The sequence below is a fragment of the Python bivittatus genome, unplaced genomic scaffold, assembly GCF_059951505.1.
Source record: "Python bivittatus isolate LINGU-HERP-01145 unplaced genomic scaffold, Pbiv_v1 ctg000480_np1212, whole genome shotgun sequence".
NCBI classification, from domain to species: Eukaryota; Metazoa; Chordata; class Lepidosauria; order Squamata; family Pythonidae; genus Python; species Python bivittatus.
The window spans coordinates 19,329,804-19,348,964 of NW_028277075.1; the positions used below are offsets into that span (position 1 = coordinate 19,329,804).

General features: G+C 37.9%; 1 protein-coding gene across 3 annotated transcripts in view; it reads left to right on the plus strand.

Moving 5' to 3' along the window:
• Positions 1–19,161, plus strand: part of STXBP6 (syntaxin binding protein 6) — a 109,297-nt gene that overhangs the window by 571 nt on the left and 89,565 nt on the right. The window contains exon 1 of one of the 3 annotated variants that reach the window (XM_025172368.2): positions 40–160. The exons of 1 other annotated variant lie outside the window; for it this stretch is intronic. The gene's annotated coding sequence lies outside the window, so the exon portion shown is untranslated. Of the gene's footprint in view, positions 1–39; positions 161–188; positions 393–19,161 lie in introns of those variants that run through there. One more of the 3 variants, XM_088145414.1, reaches the window with a different exon arrangement.

Sequence of the window (19,161 nt, forward strand, 5' to 3'; positions counted from 1 at the left end):
ATTCACGCTTGGAGCGGAGCGCGCGGGCTTTGGATAGAGCGGCCACGGGCCGTCGACGCGCGGAGAAGGGAGTGTCTTGCGTCTGAAGCTGGCGCGAGAGCTCGCCCCGTCCAGCCTGCCCATTTTAGGAGAACGCTGAAAAGAGATCCGGGATGGCGCGGTAAATATTTTGGCAAGGCTTATGTGGAGGAGAGATCTGCGTGGGATCCTCTGGAGGAGGGAGGAATCCTCTCTTTTTTCCGGGTTTCCTTATTTTGGTGCAGCATACATGTGCTGTGCGACATCAGAATCTCTATACTTGGGTTCGGGGAAAAAAGTTCGCGGGGCTGGCCTTATTCATTTAACAGCTTTCAGGTGGCCGGAGAGGTGTTCTGCTTCCTACTGCGTAAGATGTGAGTTATATGGGGATGGAGCGAGAGCTAAAACTCCAGAATTAGAAGATTGAATTGCCTCCATTTTCCTAGCCGCGCTCGGGGCAAACTCAGTGAGGCTGCCTTCAGGGAGACTAAAGAGAGCAAGCGGCTTTATCTCCGGATTGGGGAACGGGCAGCTCACGCCCTTAACGCGCCTCTTGCCATCTAGCCTCCTTGCCTTCCCTTCGGATTTATTCATTTAAGCAGGGCGTTGCTGAATTTGGCAGTTTGGCCACGCGAGCTTCATTTAATTTAATGGGAGAAGTTGTATTTCCTTCTGTCTTGTCTGCATTGTTTCAGTCTCTTGCTCTCTTTCGTCCTTCTCCTCACCAAAGATCTGTCAGTGATGCTGGGCTTGCGGGGCTTAAAAGCCTGTTTGGTGGGAAATGGTCCAGAAATTCTTATGCAGTCCAGAAATGGATGCTCCTTGCACCCACTTGCCCCTCTAGTGGCTAGATTTTTCACTATTGTCATCCTTTATTCTAAGCCAGGGATCAAAACACACTTAAGTTGATGTAAGCAGTAGGATTTACTTTCAAGTAATAATGGGGATGGGATAGAAATCCATTAGCAGTTCTATTACTCATGTTTATCATAAGTCTATTAGTTAATCAGCCTTGCTTCAACTCTTCTTACTGATGTAGCTCTAATTAGTGCTAGGAGATATATCCTAATGTGTTAACCATAAATGTTCATTTTCTGTGGTATCAGCCATGGCACAGTTAACAGTCAAGAAGATTAGTTTGGTCATAGATTCCACTTCAATACTTTTTAAAGATTTTAAAACAAAAGCACATACTTTGAAATGCAGAAGTCCTCAGGTACCTCTCTTATCAAAACAGAATTTATCATCATGAATCTCTCACTCTTACTTCAGTGAGCACTTTTTACAATTTAATTCTTTTAATTCCCTCAATAGCAGGTTGCTATTATGATTTTATAGTTCAAATAGCAACAAGTATAACCTTTTGTTTAAATACATATTTCCAAAAACTTTCCCAGGAATTCTAGTTGAAGTGGCAAGAACATTTCCTGACATATAGTTCCTCTGCTTCAGTATGAAGATTAGACCTCCTGAAAATAATGTGAGACATTAATACATAAGCTTGTTTTTCTTATCAAAACCTAGTCAGCAACTATAAAAATTATTTCTTTTAATAACTATTTTTAGATAGGACTTTAGAGCACTTAAGATCTACTGAAGTAGAAGCGTTATACTGGGCACCTAGAAGTTAACAGTAAAGTTTATACCCAATGATATCTGTCTACCAGTAGGAGGATAACAAATTAAAGGGTTTTTTTAATGATTTCCTTTTCCTCTCTGACAACTCCCAAATTTGTTGCCTGCAGACTTAAATATATCAGCAGGTGACTGCCATTTGATATAATTATCAATAACTCTCATTACCAATTATTTTTCTATTTTCTTGTATATTGTTTTGTGTTGGGTAGGTAGGCAAATCAGTTTTATACCACTAACCTATTCCACACATGTTTCTACTTTAGATTCTTTAAGTCAGCATCTTAGCTATGAAACAGTTTTTAAAAGGAAGGCTGTTATTTTTATAGTTGAACAGTTTATTAAGAAAAAAAATGGAGCATGCATTTCAAGAAGGTAGAAGTTGCCTCTGAAAGATCAAAAAAGTTCCACTTAAAGTACAGGAAAAGGCCTCTTTTCAGTGAACTCAGTTGTTGATACAATTGGAATTTAGCCTAAACTATGCAAAACCTTTTGCAGGAAAACTTTGTATTTTCCTATTCTCAGTTTATGTTTATTTTAATACAAAAGAAAACCAAATTCTTTGATTGAAGGCCTATGGTATGTCTTTCTATGTCAATGTTACATAATAATTTTAAGAGTTATGAATATCTCATGGTGTAAACTTTATGAGTTATATACGGTTAGTATTACATCAGTAAATGGTGCAGAGGCAGTTTTCATTTGCTCATGCTATCCGCCTTGTGCACTCAAAACCTGCTGGGAAATCATCCAGAGCACATCTAGGAAGTGGATGAAGGGAAAAGTCCTGCTGGATGGGGAAATATCTGTTCACATGGTTGGATTTCCCTCAGTGTTAGGTTCTTCAGATAAAATAGTTAAAGAGTGGTGGAATATGACTGTTGACTTTCCATGTGTTTGAAAAACATTTGAATGTTAAAATATAGTAAAATACATACTGCCTAGAAGGCAGTATGTATAAGGTATGATTGATATTTTTAAAAGCAGTTTGAATAATAGTACATTTTCTTTGATTAGTCAGTATATTCTGAACCTTTGGGAGTGCTGCAGGTTTATTCTAGGTAATGGCTGTTCAATCACAAAAGTTGCATTAGATCCTTTGTGTTGTGTCTTGTTTACCTTGGTCCTCCATTCAAACCAATCCAGGCATTGTTGCAAAGTTTTGTTGTTTTTGCTTTTATAGAGTAGTTTTTTAAAAAAAAAAAAAGTCTGCATTTTTATTTACAACTTGCATTTTAGTTGATCTGCTTTCTGAAATTAGCCATTTGGCAATATTCTTACATAGTTTAGGTATTGGAACTATGCCATGTTCCAGATTCAATTCCAAAAAGATATTTTGGAATGTATGGTAATGTGAAGCCAACACCCATCATGACTTTAAAAAAAAAAAAAATAGCTACATCCAAGTCTGAAGCATTGCACAGCCCTACGAAATCCTGTTGTCTGTAAATCCATCTATGATCTGAGCTAAATAAGCACTATAAAATAGTTCACCAAATTATAGATACACTATGAGGCAGAGGTATTTGTTACAGATAATTGATAAGCAACTCATATATAGGATTATATTTTACCTTACTCTCTACAGGTAGTTCCCAGTTTAAGAACAAGTTCTGTTCCCAAGATCTGTCCTGAAGTCAAATTTGTATAAAAGCTGGAACAGGATTATTTTATAATATTGTATAAGTAGTATTGTGTAATTAACTCGAACCATTGTATGTTTAACTCAAATCATTGTGTATTTAGCTCAAATTTTGCTACAACAGACTCCGTTCTTAACTATGGGTCATCTGTAACCCGGGCATTTTTAACCCAGGGACTACCTGTATTTCAAAATAACTGCTCTGTTTAGAATGTCAACCAGCCTGGGACAAGAACAATCGAAGTATCATTGGGGGTTGCAAAAGAGAGGAACAACATGGGCACCTTTTTTTATTTTATTTTATTGTATCGTAGCATGTTCTTCCTCTGTATATCCAAAGTCCTAGAGTTGTATATAACTGTACAGTGTGAACTCAAATATTGAGCACTTCAAGTGCAGGAGCAGGCAGGAGCTCCTAGACAGCGATACCTTTGTTCAATTTTATGTGGTTCCTGGGATGAATTTAGAATAGGTCCTCTATAATATGCATTTACATGTATGTGTCTGTGTATTATGTGTATATGTATGTGTATGTATGTATGTACATACACAAAAGGATCAGTTTTCCTTTTGAAGTGTTAGATTTGGGAACTGTCACGATGCTTTAGAGGAATTATTTATTTATATGATGTAGTCTTGTAATCCTTCTTGTGAAAATATATCTCAAAGCAGTTTACAATATATGAAACACAATGATAAAGACAAATTGTTTGCTCCTGGAATTTTATATTGTCAGTCTCTCTGGTTCAGTATGATGTGCAAACCCACTCAGAAACCTTATATCAAGTTGTACATTTCAATAGGGGTTTTTTTTCCTGCTTTTGATTAGAGAAACTACTTTAATTCATATAAATCATAACATTTGGAATAAGATGGTATCTTGACAGTATTCATAAATCTCAATATCTCCTGAATGTAATATAATTTGATTTAATTCAGACATCATTGACAGTAGGTTTTGTGCTTCCAGTAAATCTGCAAACCCAAGAAATTCAATCAGAAAAAGAAAAAAAAGTATTTTTGGGCATTAAGTAGTCACCGGTTAAATAGGACTGAATCAGAATAATTTGCTGTGATGCCATAGGCTCCAACATGATTTATACTGCAGCAAGATAGATGAACATATGATTTCCTGTCCTCTAAAGATTGCAAGGCATGTTAATTACTTTTAATTTCCTTGACTTACAAAGTCTCACGGAATGCAGTCACTGTCTCAATACTGCCATCATGCACTGAGCAAAAAAAAAAAGGAAAATGATTTGTACAGTATTTAATTTGACACTGGCAAATATGTAATTCTTAAATGAACTCAGGTTTTTGATTTGTGCCAGAGCCAAAAAGCCACTGTTTAGGATCTTTTTTTCTTTAAGCTGAGGCACTGGCAAAGTCATTTTTAATCTTTTTGTTAACTTTTGAAAATCTCTTATTTACAGTATGGAAAGCCCTCATTTTGAGATATAGAGAAAAAGCTCATAGAATGCTCTAATATATTAGACAGCTACTGGTGCAGAGTCTCTACCTATTCACACTATGTGATTGGTTACTTTTTAAATATTTAAATAAAAATATTTATTTAATACTTTTCTATGGCGTTTCTGATGCAGTACATGGTCATAATGTTCAGGGTAACTTTCAGTTAGCAGTCGGGGTTTAATGTGGATATTTAACAGTGGCAACATGTTTTAGGTGTACTTTTTAAAATTGTATATTTTGGATACTGGTCACTAGCCTTCTGAAAATGTAGATATTGCAAATATTGTGTCTCTCCCCAGCCATTACTTACTTTTCTGTTCTGTTCTGTTATTTTATTTTATTTTATTTTATCTCTGCAGTCTATCATTTTACACACTTAAAACTGTTTCTAAAATAGTTTGGAGGACGTGAATGATCTACCCATATTCTAATCTAAACTGTTTTTTCTGGAGCTAATTGTAGAATTGTAGCGTTTGAAGGAGTCACTTAAGTTATCAAGTCCCAACACCGTACTCAGTGCAGAAATCAAATTAAAATATCTCTGATGGATATTGGTGTAGCCTCAACACATGCAGTGAAAGGGAACCTGCCATATTTCTAGGTCATTTGTTCCACTGTCCAATTGCTGTTATCCTTAGATTTTTTTTCAAATATTTGAAAAAGATAAATTCAGTCTTCCATTCCTACTCTCTGAAATGGTAGAGAATAGGTCTTGATCTTCTATATCACATTATTTCAGATATTTAAAGAGTGTTATATCCCTCCTCATTTTTCTTTTCTCAAGGCTAAAAATGCCCAGCTCCTCTAAGCTCTTCATAAGATTTAGTTCCTAACTTCCACATCATCCTTCTGTTTTTCTTTGAACTTGTTCCAATTGGTCTTAATTGTTCTTAAAATATGTAACTGAATGTCATTCTGTTTGATGATGAACAAGTGAAAAGCTCTCTTTGAGTACAAGTTTTGATATATCAATTATCTTAACTATCATGCCATGCCACTCACACTTAACTAGCTTGGTACTCAGAATTATGGAATGTTTGTCAAAGCTTTGCTGAAATTAAGATCTATTATGTCTACAGCTTTCCCACCATCTCCAAAGAAGATAATAAAAAAGATCAAGGAAATAATAATTATTCTTAAATTGGGCAAGTATTCTACCATATCATTTGCCTCCTTAAAATTAACAGGCATACATTTTTTTGGAAAAGCCTCTGACTTCAAAAAGAAAAAAAAGTCTAATCTACTTTTAGTACCAATTTATCAGAAAAACATCCAGGCCTAAAGTCTCCATTGATTGAATGTATTTAATAACACTGATAGTTTCATGAAGCAAAAATGATAGATAAGATCAGGGCCTTGGCACTATTATATATGTAGAAATCTCAGTGTGTGTAAAAAAGGAAAATAATATCTTATCCAGAAAGAATAAAAATATACAGTGTAGAATATTATTTTTTTAGAAATGTTGATTTATAGATCTGGAATTTATATACACTTTCCCATTTATATTCCATGTAAATATACAGTATTAATTTGTTTGAGTCTGAAAGCCATTAATTTTTTTAGCCTTCTCTCTTTTACCAATATTGCTTAGTGCAGTGCAATAAAACTTCTGGTTTGGAGGCATAAAGTTGTTAAGTTCGTATTTATCTTCCACCTCTGAAAACTTAACTATACCAATTATTCTTTCTTGCTGGTCTGCAGGAGCTCCCATAGGAAATACATAAAGATCTAGGCGGACTGTCCATGAGTTCCCTCAATATCCTAGAATTTAGGTCATCTCGCCCTGGACATTTAAATTCATTCAGAGTAAATAAATACTCCAAACATTTGTTTCTATCACCTTAGGCTACGATCTTGCTGCTTTATTCTGCTCTTTACAGTTTCCTAGGGTTACACAAACTCTTCGTTGAAGAGAACTGAGCTTAGGTTTTTTTTGATTATCTCAATAATTCCTGGTTATCTACATGTTCTTTGGAGATCTGATGCACTGTATGTATCCCTTTTTGATCTGGATCTTCAATATTTTTTTTTCAAAGAAAAGAAAGAAAAATGAAGCAAAAGCATTGGCTGTTGTTCATTTTACTGTTACTGGAATTATTTTCCACAGAGCTTTTAGTATCTATTTTTAACATTTTAAACTTGTTTTCCCATTAGTTTCTAAGAAGCTTTAATTGTTGCTCTGAGATTATTAAAATAACTTATTTGAAGTCTGATATACAGATTTGACTATACTCGGTTTTAGTTTTCCTTAAAATCAAGAATTCTAGCATTACAGAACTGTATACACTCACATAAAGTGCAAGGGTCCATGAGTTCAATTCCTGGTAGAGGGTTTGAACCCCATAGAATCACATCTGGCCACCCAGATCTGGCAAGCCCCAAATAAGATGAAACTATTTATGTAGTGCCTCCTGGTGGTATAACTGAAAACACCTCACAGGATATACACTGTGTAAAATAGAGAAGCCTCTCCTACCAAGAGGTGATGTGCTAGATGTCATATAAAACCCTGTATACAGGACATGACATAATGTAATATCCATATCTCCCCTCTCTGAGGGAGATGGTGCAAGGAAAGGTGGACTATATATATATAGCTGTTGGATAAAGTTTTTAGGGAGATGAATAAAATAATACTTCTGATACTGTAATACAGTAATACCTCAGTTCACGAACGATTCTTTTCACGAACAATTCGGTTCACAAACAGCAGCATTTGCAAATTTTTGCTTCCATTTGCGAACTCCATATCGGGTGACGAACATGACCTGCAACCATCTTCCCTGCTCTTACCCATGGTTGTGGCTTCCTCTAGGTGAGATTGCGGTCGCAGACAGACACTTGCTGTGAAGCTTTTTGGTGTGCTTTTTAGCACAGATAGTACATCCAGCATGGCTCCAAAGAAAGTGCAGAGCAAGCATGGTGGTAAAAAGAAAGTGCAGAGCGGTAATGAGGGTGACAAGAACGTGCAGAATGGTAATGAAGGTGACAAGAACGTGCAGAGCAATAATGAAGGTAACAAGAAAGTGCAGAGCAAGAATGGTAAGAAGAAGGTTTTGAAGAAAATAACCATTGAATTGAAGAAGGAAATTGTAGAAAAGCATGAGCGTGGTATTCGTGTGACTGATCTGGCCTCGGAGTACAAGATGGCGAAGTCAACAGTCTTGACTATTTTGAAGAATAAAGATGGTTAAAAAAAAATACATATGGTTCAGAACGGATTAACCTTATTTACATTGAACCTTATAGGAAAATTTGATTTGGTTGGCGATCAAAATAGGTTGGCGACCATGTTCGTAGGGGTCAGAACGATTAACCTTATTTACATTGAACCTTATGGGGAAATTTGATTCGGTTCGCAACCAATTCGGCTCACGACCAGAATCGTGGAACAAATTAAGTTCATGAACCGAGGTACAGTGGAACCTCGGTTTATGAACTTAATTTGTTCCGTGACTCTGGTCGCACCCCGAATTGGTCGCGACCCGAAGCAAATTTTCCCATAAGGTTCAATGTAATTACCGTTAATCCGTTCTGGCGTGGAGGACAGGGAGGTGGCTACTGCTTGGAGGGAGAGTCCCCCTCCCTACGACCATGTGTCAGGGGTGTAAAATGGCCGCGGACCACGTGTCAGGGGTGGGAAAATGGCTGTGGACCACGTCACGGGTGGAAAATGGCCACGGACCACGTGTCAGGGGCGGAAAAATGGCCCCAGACCACGTGTCGGGGCAGAAAAATGGCCGAGGACCACGTGTCAGGGGGTGGGAAAATGGCCACGGACCATATGTCACGGGAGGGAAAATGGCCGCGTATCCTGTTCGTACCCCGAGGCGGAGTTCGCAAACCGAGGTAAATTTTTGCGGCTGGAGCTGGTCGTAACCCGAAAAGTTCGTTAACAGAGGCGTTCGTAACCCGAAGTACCACTGTACTCTATCATAGTATATTATCATAGGGTAAATAGTGGTAGTAGGACTTAGTAAGATTTGAAGCTTTGCAATAAGCAGCTGCTCAAATTTTCAAGCTTTCAGCAATGTAACTAGGGGGATATAAATGTGACAGGTTATTTTTAAATATAATCTGGTTTTAAGTTCATCGGTGTGTTATGGTTCAATAATTATGATGTTTTCAGAGGTTGGTGGTCTGGTCTTTGACTGATTGTGATAGTGTTGGCCTACTTTAGTCAGGGCTTTAATGATAATCTTTGTGGGGTGGTGATTGGTTAGTTCAGAATTTAAGCTTCAACATTCACCATGTCAATTCCACTGACCAGAATGGCTGTATCGGGACATACAAAATTCTGACCTATTCATTTATTGTCAAAGGCTGCCCAGTTGCCTGTGTCTTGGGCAGCTTGGAGGGAATTCAAAGATTTGGCCTAGCATGATGTCTGAATGTAGTAAAAGGTAAGCAGAAGGTTTTAACATGCAATCACAACATATTCTGTTTTGGAAATCCTGAAAACCAAACAGCATTAAACATCTAGCAGTTCTGTAAAGTTTTCACAGTAACGTAAGTGGTGTTTTTCCATGATAATTAAACATTATTGCTTTCATTTGTGTATGTTTTAGTTTGCTCCTATCTGGGCTTCTTTTACGGCTCTCCCATATTTGCTATTATCCTTCTATATGGTAGTGTATGAAATAAACTATCTGACATTTTTTAAAAAAATCTTCCTTTTGCTTCTGCCATAATTAGAATTATGATTACAGTATAGAAAACAGCCAGCAAACAAACTGGGGACATCAAATAGCATCAATATATGTATGCATTTGTATATAGTTTAGCATGTGGACTTTTCCATAATGGAAATTATTATTATTGATGCACATTCTGTAACTGCATGTTTTGAATGTGCTTCTCAGTATTTAAGGGAAAAAATAGAATTAATTGTTTATTCCCAATTTAAATATTTTTTTAAAAAATTGCCACAAGACATTTTAGGACAAGAGTACCACTAATGTTGTAACAAAGTTAAGTACAATGCATCAGGCTTAGTGTAATACAGCCAATTTTACATTAAGATAAAAATATTTCCTGTTTTAGAATTGCTGTGTTGGCTTGCTGTCTCATCTGAGTTGAAGGGTGCTGGTGTAGCTTTATGTTCTTTGGATCATCTTGTCTGCTTTTGGTTTCTTTTTGTCGAGGTTGAGCTTTTAATGAAAAGTAAACGGCAGTTCAATCCTTAGTTTATTTATTTATTATTTATTTATTATTAAACTTGTATGCCGCCCATCTCCCCCAACGGGTGACTCTGGGTGGCTCACAATAACAAAAAAGAACAAACACACCAATCCCTCCAACAGTGACTAAAATCCATAAATAATTAAAATACAAAGATATATTAAAAATGTCCTAAAACCCCCCTGTATATTTTAGCACTAAAACCTTCAGGATGCTGTGGGGGGGAGCCAAAACCCATCACCCTACCAGCCATCTCCACAGATGCGAGCCCCCATCCAGCCCCCAGGCCTTCTGGCAGAGCCAAGATTTAACCCCTTTTCTGAAGGCCGTGAGGGAGGGGGCACACTGGACCTCGGGAGGCAAGATGTTCCATAGGGCAGGAGCCACAGCAGAAAAGGCCCTCTGCCTAGACCCCACCAATCGGAATTCCTTGACTGGTGGGGTCTGCAACCTGCCCCTTCTGCTGGACCGAGTGGGGCAGGCTGAAGCAACCGGGGCGAGGTGGTTCCTCAGATAACCTGGTCCTGTGCCATGAAGGGCTTTAAAGGTGATGACCAACACCTTGAATTGGACCCAGAAACAAAGTGGCAACCAATGCAGCTCATGCAACAGCGGTGTTATATGTGCCCTGAAAGAATATATATATATACAGTGGGGCAAAAAAGTATTTAGTCAGCCACCAATTGTGCAGGTTCTCTCACTTAAAAAGATGAGAGAGGCCTGTAATTTTCATCATAGGTATACCTCAACTATGAGAGACAAAATGGGGAAAAAAATCCAGAAAATCACATTGTCTGATTTTTAAAGAATTTATTTGCAAATCATGGTGGAAAATAAGTATTTGGTCAATATCAGAAGTTCATCTCAATACTTTGTTATATATCCCTTGTTGGCAATGACAGAGGTCAAACGTTTTCTGTAAGTCTTCACAAGGTTTTCACACACTGTTGCTGGTATTTTGGCCCATTCCTCCATGCAGATCTCCTCTAGAGCAGTGATGTTTTGGGGCTGTCGCTGGGCAACACGGACTTTCAACTCCCTCCAAAGGTTTTCCATGGGGTTGAGATCTGGAGACTGGCTAGGCCACTCCAGGACCTTGAAATGCTTCTTACGAAGCCACTCCTTCGTTGCCCGGGCGGTGTGTTTGGGAACATTGTCATGCTGAAAGACCCAGCCACGTTTCATCTTCAATGCCCTTGCTGATGGAAGGAGGTGTTCACTCCAAATCTCACGATACATGGCCCCATTCATTCTTTCCTTTACACAGATCAGTCGTCCTGGTCCCTTTGCAGAAAAACAGCCCCAAAGCATGATGTTTCACAGTAGGTATGGTGTTCTTTGGATGCAACTCAGCATTCTCTCTCCTCCAAACACGACGAGTTGAGTTTAGACCAAAACGTTCTACTTTGGTTTCAACTGACCATATGACATTCTCCCAATCCTCTTCTGGATCATCCAAATGCTCTCTAGCAAACTTCAGATGGGCCCAGACATGTACTGGCTTAAGCAGGGGGACACGTCTGGCAGTGCAGGATTTGAGTCCCTGGCGGCATAGTGTGTTATTGATGGTAGCCTTTGTTACTTTGGTCCCAGCTCTCTGCAGGTCATTCACTAGGTCCCCCCATGTGGTTCTGGGATTTTTGCTCACCATTCTTGTGATCATTTTGACCCCACAGGGTGAGATCTTGCATGGAGCCCCAGATCAAGGGAGATTATCAGTGGTTTTGTATGTCTTCCATTTTCTAATTATTGCTCCCACAGTTGATTTCTTCACACCAAGCTGCTTGCCTATTGCAGATTCAGTCTTCCCAGCCTGGTGCAGGTCTACAATTTTGTTTCAGGTGTCCTTCAGCAGCTCTTTGGTCTTGGCCATACTGGAGTTTGGAGTGTGACTGTTTGAGGTTGTGGACAGGTGTCTTTTATACTGATAACAAGGTCAAACAGGTGCCATTACTACAGGTAACGAGTGGAGGACAGAGGAGCCTCTTAAAGAAGTAGTTACAGGTCTGTGAGAGCCAGACATCTTGCTTGTTTGTAGGTGACCAAATACTTATTTTCCACCATGATTTGCAAATAAATTCTTTAAAAATCAGACAATGTGATTTTCTGGATTTTTTTTCTCATTTTGTCTCTCATAATTGAGGTATACCTATGATGAAAATTACAGGCCTCTCTCATCTTTTTAAATGGGAGAACTTGCACAATTGGTGGCTGACTAAATTCTTTTTTGCCCCACTGTATAGTTCTAAAAGAAAGGGCTGACCCTCATGTAATCAAACCTTTTGACTCATGCTGTTTAATAATACCCATTCACCTTCATGTTGCTTCACCATATAATTGTTGTTACCATTTGAGAAATATTGTTACGAATTTCATATTCCAAAATAAGCTTCTAATCATTTTGGTTATATGCTAATAAATGCTGCTGAGCACAGATACTGTTAGCTAAAAAGTAACTGTGTGATCAATTCATTTTTATAATGTTTAAAAACTTTTTTTTTTTTTTTTACTTTTCAAGCTAATGAGAGAATTATTCTGTACTGGCAAATGATTTGTATATGCTTCAGAATCGCCTAGTTCTCTTGTGCCATGAATTTCAATAAACCTACCTGCTTAACTCAGCTGAAATTTTCTAGGATTTGCATGTAAAACATCCATTCTTTAGAGACTTTATTCCAGTAGAATTGAAGCCTTTATTTCTGTAAGTGCTTAAGTTTAGACTAGTGTGTTTCTTCTGTTTTTATGCTCCCACATTCTTAAATCAATATGTGAATCCAGAGATGATACATTGGCTTTGAAATTCTTTTGGGGACTTGAGGAATCCTTTCACCTTTCTTTTAGACAAATGTAAGCATTAATTCGAAAAAGTTCTAATAAGTTCAAAAAAAACTTGCTGCCAAAATTGTCTTAAAACACAAGTTGAATTGATGTTTTATTGTTTTCTGGAACATTTTCTACAACATCATCAAATAAACTAGTTGGGGGAGAGGGGGAGATGGAAAAAAAAGAGTGCAAGGAGGTTAATTTATGCTTCACCTGATAACATGCTTATAGTTTAATAGTTGTCTTGTTTCACCACATGAGGTAAGGAAAACCTAGCATATAATTATTCACAAGGTTCTACTTAATTTAATAGCCTACTTTAAGAACAAAACAAAGAACTGAATGGATTTCTCAGTCAGTCTTCTCTTTTTTCAACAACAAAGCTGTAAATGTGAAAACAAAAGAGGCAGTTGCGCCAATTTTTGGTTCCAGTATGTGGGATATATTTCTTCATCAGAGGAAACGTGTCACGGTCTCACCAAGGAAAACTTGACAAAGAGAAACAGTGTCTATTAATGCAGCTATCTTCCTTTTTTTCTTTCTGCTTAACTTTCACCTATGCACCTGCAGTTGTGTTGAAAAACCCATTCTACGTGCAGTTTATTTCAAGTGTTTTTTTCCTCATAAAAGTGCAAAGGCACTGTAGGTTTTTCTTTGCTTAGTGAGGTTTTGACTCCACTGATTGTTTGTGTTGACTTTGAGAAGTTGTTCTTTTGTTAAATATGGGGTTTCAAACTTTTCTGGGCCATGGAACCTGTTACTTAAAAAAAAAAGTCTTGGACCCCCTGATCAAGAGGCGAAGCTCTAGCCATAGACCATTGTCAATCAAATGAAACTTGTACTAATTGCTGCCTGTCTATAGTAAAAGGGCCAATTAGGAATTGCCACCCGGGGGAAGTTCCCACCCTACCCACCTGAAACCTTCTATTTGATCTTGCTTAGGAGAAGGGGAAGGAGGCAGGGTTGCGGTAAGATGATTTGCCGAAGGCAAGACAGACTTGTGCAAAATGGCATCCATGGTGTCTTTTTGTAGGAGAATGTCACACAGTTAAGCTGTGTGGGTGAAGATTGTGGCCATCATTTTTGTCATTTGCTGTAGCTTAGAAACTTCGTTATAGATGCTCCTGGCTGCGTTTGAATAAGGCGTGAAAACTTACTGGTTCTGCAAGTTAAGAACAAATAGTTATCTTGCCCCAAAGAATACCTAGTCTTATGTGCAAAAAGAGGCTATTTATTTCCAAATAAATATGCACAGAATTATGTTGCAAATGTTGATGTGTAATAGCTATTTAAATAAAATCAAACCTTTCAACACACTTGATCAAGCTATAGAAACTTAAGGGTTTTTTCTTTAACATTTCTTTCTTTTCTTTATATGGTTTATGAAATACCACAATAAATTATCTAAAAAGTAAGAATTCTGTTAAATCATTATTAAGACCCCGTTAAAAAACAGTGCTGAGGTATATGTGGAAAGGCTGCCCCTCCACTTGCCTACTGTCAAGAAAGTTCTTCAGCCAGTGCTGAAGAACAGCCCCTTCTAAGCAGTCCAAGAGTGTTGTTGTTCTGCCTCTGTTGTTCCAGCATCGTCCCCCAATTTCGTATCAGGTTTCCAGCAAATAGGGGCAGATCAACCTTCCCACTTTTGTTAGTGAACATAGGATGTTGACTCACATTGCTGACTTCCAAAGTCCTTCCAATTTCTGCTGTTAGTTTGGTTAGTTCAGACAGATGCCTCGTTTTAGAGATTTCTACAGGTCTCTTCAAGACCTGCTAAATCACCCACCCAGATCCCTTCTCTTTATATTATCTCAGGTAAAAGATCAGAAACTGGAACAAAATAGCCCAAACTTTTCTTTTAGAGATAGACATGGGGTGATGCAGCAAGGCTAGTTTGCCAGGGTGCTAAATAAATATGTATTACCTATATCAAGTAATACTACTGCCCCCCCCAAAGAGCCACGCTTAGTTACAGTCCTTCCCCCCACAAGCCACCAGCAAGGAGCAAGACCTATATAGCAGGGAGAGGTGGGATGACTAATAAACCCAAGCGTCTCTTCCTTTACTTGCTAGCAACAGAATCTAAGTCCTTCCCATTAGTCTCCAGCAAGGAGCAAGGCCTAAATACCAGAGAAAGGTGGGGCAGCAAGTAAACATAAGCCAGGCTTCTTTCAGCCTCAGTCCTCATCCTGATTTGATCATTAAACATCTGTTCCTGATTTGGTTTCATTCTCCTTGAAGGTGGGAAAGCAGAGGAAATACTGGGCAAACAAACAGTGAGAGGATTCACTATTTCTGTTATTTGCCTTCACCTTTTAAGTTATTCCTGGGAGCATCATGTTTTTAAACAACCCATCTACAGTATGTTTTGTGGTAGAAACTGTAGAACTTCACCTGCTGTACCATTTACCTTTTGGAGATGAAAAGGAGAGCTAATAGAGAAAGCATGCCCTCTAGCAGTCCGTATTACACTCAAGAAAATTAAGAAACACTTACTGGTTTAGCTAATTGTGCAGTATTTTTCTGCAGAAGTAGCTGATCAATAATGGCCTGGCTCATTTTTCATTTTAACACTTTTATGTATGTTAAGTTGGGATTTAACAGAAATGTCATTTGCAGTTGCCTATTATTTATATTCAGAATTTGACAGGTTACTACTAAATAAATGTGATTTAATTAGAATGTGATTATTATCTGAGGCTGCATTTCTGGACTTAAGTCAGATTTGTCTTACTGAGGATAATGGAATACTGATGATATCCCCAATTTTTCTCTGAAGTGGGATACTGGACATATTTTCGACTGTTTTGCTGTTAAGAGCTCATTTTCATCACAAAGGAAGTTTAAGAGTGCGTACATTAACAATTTATTTAGTAATATCAAATACAATGTTTAGTGATACTGAAAATCTGCACTAATTCCATATAGGTATAACAGAAAACTGAAAATTACAGCTTACTGTGCTGAACTGCACAGTTATAAATGTATTACATTTGCAACTATTTCCCTTTTCCAATTCATACATCCTTCTTCACAAAACAGTATTATTTAACAAGTTGTCTATTTGTTGCTTCAGCTTTAGTGTTTAATTTTTTTTTTTGTTTAAAAAAAACAAGTCTATATTGTATTTCTGAGCCATCCAAGTTGAATGTGAGGAAGCTGTATGTCACTGTGGCTGTATCTAACATCTCCATCAAATGTCACAGTTGGCATATTATTTGTTTATTTATTTATTAACCACATATCTTCCTTGCCACAATCTAGCAGTGGCTTACATAAAGTATAAAACCAAATAAAAATATAATTATAAACAACAAAACAACCCCACACAAACAAAAAACTACAACCAATAAACACAGAGAATACAGATGGCTTAATAAAATTAGAAAGCTTTCTGGAACAGCTTGATCTTTCAGAACTTCTGAAATGGAGGGGATTAGCCTGATCTCAGTTGGAAGGCTGTTGAACACACATTTGGCACTGCCCCAGAAAAGCAGTACCTCTTCGCTTCAGCCCCTTGAACCTCCTAAATATTGGGATCAATAGTAGTTTCTCTGCTCAATCCAATTGGTTTTGCTAGTACAGCTAGCATAGTACAGCTAAGAGTAGGCAGTCCTGCAGATATCCAAGCGCCAAGCCATAAGGCCCCAAATAAAATGGCTACAAATGTGTTTGCACTACAAACATTTAAAAACACACACACACACATATTTTTGCCATTACTGAAACCTGGGTATCTACTTTCTGGGTGATGTAACTGAATTTGTGTTGACCAAGTTCCTATTTCAGAAGGCAACCAGGATTTCAGTACAGCTGACAGCTGAGTCATATGAACTTCCTCAAGGTTGATTCATTAGTCTTTTGGGACAGACCATCTTAACTGGATTCCCCACATGCAATTTTCACAGAAACTTTGAATTGTAGATATTTAAATGTCACCTACATGTTTTCTGAGATAATAAAACTGTTCTATACTCAGATGGCCATCATCCCAAAGGAAAAAAATTAGATCTGGTGGATGACCTGCTGAGTGAGCAAAATTGGGAAGGACTGCCATGGATAGTATAAAGTTATGAACCATTTCTGTTAACACAATCATAGCATGCCTGCTGAAGTCTTAGCAATCAAAGTTGCAATGGTGGGAGGGATCACCTCAAGTTGCATAGGAAAGGAGACTTGAGCAAATGAATGGATTCTAACCTTACATCCATCACAGCTTTACACACTTAGGAAATTTGGGTAAATGATTAGATTCTACCTTACCATCCATTGTTAGTTTTACACACTTAAAAGTGAAAGACTATGGCATGGACACCTAAGCTACATGGTAATTTAATCATGAGAGACCACTGCAGCTTTGCCTCTCTGGCACTTATGTTTTATCTGTTGCAGTGTGGATAATTCAGAAGGAGAAAGATTGCTTGGTTGCTTGCTTGAATTAGAGAATTTATATGGCCACCCATCTTACATACATAACCCTGTGTCAGCCCTTCAAGGTAAATCAAACTATGAATCCAATGTCATGTGGGTCAGTACTACTTTTATTGTAAAACTATAGTAACAGAATTTTGCAAGTCTGAATGTACTTACCCCCTCCCTCCCCTTACCTTTGTGAGAACTAGGGAGAGTCTGAAACATTTTCTCAGGTTACGTTCCTGCCACTTTACAGCCTTCTGGAACACTAGGAGGGTTGGGATCCTTTGGATCTCGGGGGAGGCTGTTCCATATGGCAGGAGCCATGACAGATGCATCCCACCAAATGATATTGTTCAATAGAGGGTTAGACCTGGAGTATGCCCACTATATTGGATCTGGTGGGACAAGCAAAAATCTAGCAGAGAGGTAGTCCCTCAAGTAACCTGGTCCTGTGCCATGCAGGGCTTTAAAGGTGATAACCAACACCTTGAATTGCACCCGGAGCATACTGTGAGCCAATGCAGGTCATGGAACAGTGGTATAGCATGCACAGAAGCCTTAGGGCACCCTAAATTGTGAACACCACTGCATTCTGGACCAGCTGAAGCTTCTGAGTGGTTTTCAGGGGCAGCCCTATACAAAGCACCTTGCATTAGTCCAATCAGAATACATATCTTTCACTTTAATCCAGACTGATCAAAGGAGCAAACTAGAAGAGACAGAATCTCACACAATTCTTGTTTTGCTAATTACGAGCTTATCTTTTCCTAATTACAAGGTCGTTTTCTATATTTCATACTAGTTCACCTTCTTGAAACTATTTAGAGTGAAAATACAGGTAGTCCGTGCTTAACAATGGTAATTGGGATTGGCAACTCTATTGCTAAGTGACACAATCATGAAGTGCGATGTCACATGACTGCACCAACTTACAACAGCAGTTGCAGCAGTTCCAGTTGCTATCACTAAGCGAATCCTGTGTGGTCATTACCCATGACATCACACGATTGCCATTTGTGACTTCCTGCCGGCTTCCCCATTTACTTTGCTTGATGGAAGCTGGCAGTGAAGATTGCAAATGACACCGCGACCATCATAATTGTGAGCTGATTGCCAAGTGCCTGAATCGCAATCATGTGGCGATGAGGATGCTGCAGTGGCTGCATCTATAAGGACTGGTCATAAATCTCCTCGTTCACCACCATCATAACTTCAAACAGTCACTGAATTATCTGTCCTTAAGTCAAATTTGTATGTTAAATGAGAACTACCCGTAATAGACTCTTGCACATATTTTGGAATATTTTTTCTCCAGTAGGACTTAGAAAAATGTAATGATTCATGTATTTTGTTTGGGGTTTTAAAATGTAGTTATTTAACAAGTCTGTGAAGGTTTAAAAACAAGGAAGAGTTTAAGAGACTTAACTTTTAAGAGACTCACATATTATAGCATAGGTTTTTGTATACTGCTGTCATGAGGTATACATTGCAGTATTCTAAGAATCTATAAACCAAATTGCAGTAGATATTGGAAGGGTATTAATGAGCTTTACGTGGTAAGATGAACAGATGTAATTATTCCTAAATTAATTCAGCAACACAATTATTCAGGTTTCACATTTATCTGAATTTCTGCTGTACAGTTCTTTGATTAAAAATTAGTATATTACAAGAATGCACGCTAAATTCTTTTGTGCAGTTTAACAAAAAATTCACACTAATGTTGAAACATGATGAAACAAACAAAAGTAATAAAAGAAAATAAAAAATATATAGAAAACCAAATAGTTACATTTAGCCTTTGAAATCTATTGGAACATTGGAGATACAGGTAGTCCCCAGGTTAAGAACGAGTTCCGTTCCCAAGATCTGTCCTTAAGTCAAATTTGTATGTAAGCCAGAACAGTATTATACAGAACAGTATAAGTAGTATTGTGTATTTAACTGAAATCATTGTATATTTAACTTGA